Source organism: Portunus trituberculatus, chromosome 46 (genome assembly GCF_017591435.1).
Source record: "Portunus trituberculatus isolate SZX2019 chromosome 46, ASM1759143v1, whole genome shotgun sequence".
Classification (NCBI taxonomy): Eukaryota; Metazoa; Arthropoda; class Malacostraca; order Decapoda; family Portunidae; genus Portunus; species Portunus trituberculatus.
In genome coordinates, this window is record NC_059300.1 from 14496062 (window position 1) to 14497615 (window position 1554).

General features: G+C 35.2%; 1 long non-coding RNA gene across 1 annotated transcript; it reads left to right on the top strand.

Moving 5' to 3' along the window:
* Positions 1–596: 596 nt before the first annotated feature.
* On the top strand, positions 597–1106 carry LOC123520106. Its single transcript, XR_006679172.1, has 2 exons — positions 597–816; positions 1044–1106. It is a non-coding gene; the product is annotated as an uncharacterized LOC123520106 (long non-coding RNA).
* The last annotated feature ends 448 nt before the right edge of the window (positions 1107–1554 follow it).

A 1554-nucleotide genomic window follows, 5' to 3' on the forward strand; every position in this document is an offset into this window, starting at 1 on the left:
AAAATCTGAGAGGTTAAAAATTACTTTGTCTGGGTCACATGGGTTTAAGTTGCACCTACCACCAATATTACGTAACTTCTTTTCATGGGTAGCACTGACACTTTTTTCATATACCTGGGTATTAGTCTTAATGAACTTACTTAAACAAATAAAATCCAGTCGAGACACAACAGATCTGAGAGTTTCGAACGAACAAGAAAGCGATACAGTAGCTTCATTAACTTCTTTTTCTTTTGTTTTAATTTCAATGTCAATCAACTTCTTTTGCCAATCCTTGTAAAAATCTGAACCATGTAGCGAACGTCGATACAACTTGAACTTTAAAAATTTAGGGCAACTTCGTACACTTTACAACACTTCAGGAACCGGAGGTCAAGTTGCTTCTTGGCGAGTCGCTTCGATGCCTGCTCAGACTTGCGGAACCCATGTAGAGCAGAGTATCCATATCTCCTTCGTAGAATATCCGAAACAGGTTGATTTCTGGAAATCGTAGGTGCTTTCAGCCTGGCAGCTGGGACAAGTGAAACAATAAAAGCCGACGAGCGTAAACCTAAAAATGGAATACGTAAATAGATTGTTTCTTTGGCAACAGTCTATGTATAGGTAGTTTTTTCCTCTTTAAGGACACTCTGCCAACTGCCTTACGCTCGTCGGCTGTTTATTGTTTCACTTGTCCCAGCTGCCAGGCTGAGTATGTGGGTAGCACCTTGCGCTCACTTATAAACCGAGCCAGCGAGCATTTAGGCCAGTCTGCCAGAACAGGGCGCCCGCTACACAACGCCCCATTTTCCGCGATACGGGACCACTGCCTCTCATGTAAGGTTCAACCCAATCTCAGTCATTTCCGTATCCTCGCCACCTGTAATAGACACAGTTTAAGAATACTGGAATCCCTATATATTTCCCAAGTAAAGCCATCCCTCAACAATACTCTGTCAGCATACCCACTTATGATAGTGTGAATTTTACCATTGTAATTCTCTTTGTATTTTTACTTTATTCTTTTATACTTATATTTGTTTTATCGTTTTATTTTATTTTAGACCACTGATGATGACATAAGATGAAATGTCGAAACGTTTGGCCCATTAAAGATGCTGCTCGTAGCTACCTTAGTTATTGCTTTCCTGCTGAAAATACGATTTCCCAGAAATCAACCTGTTTCGATATATATATATATATATATATATATATATATATATATATATATATATATATATATATATATATATATATATATATATATATATATATATATATATATATATATATATATATATATATATATATATATATATATATATATATATATATATATATATATATATATATATATATATATGGCCCGCCCGTAACATATCCACTACCATCACCTCCTCCACTTGCTATATCACCTCCCTCCACGTCTCCTTCCCATGAATAGCTCCCTGATTTTGGAAGTCAGTCGAGGTTAAGGGCTCAACCAGTGAACACAATGCCTCTTGGAATATATATATATATATATATATATATATATATATATATATATATATATATATATATATATATATATAT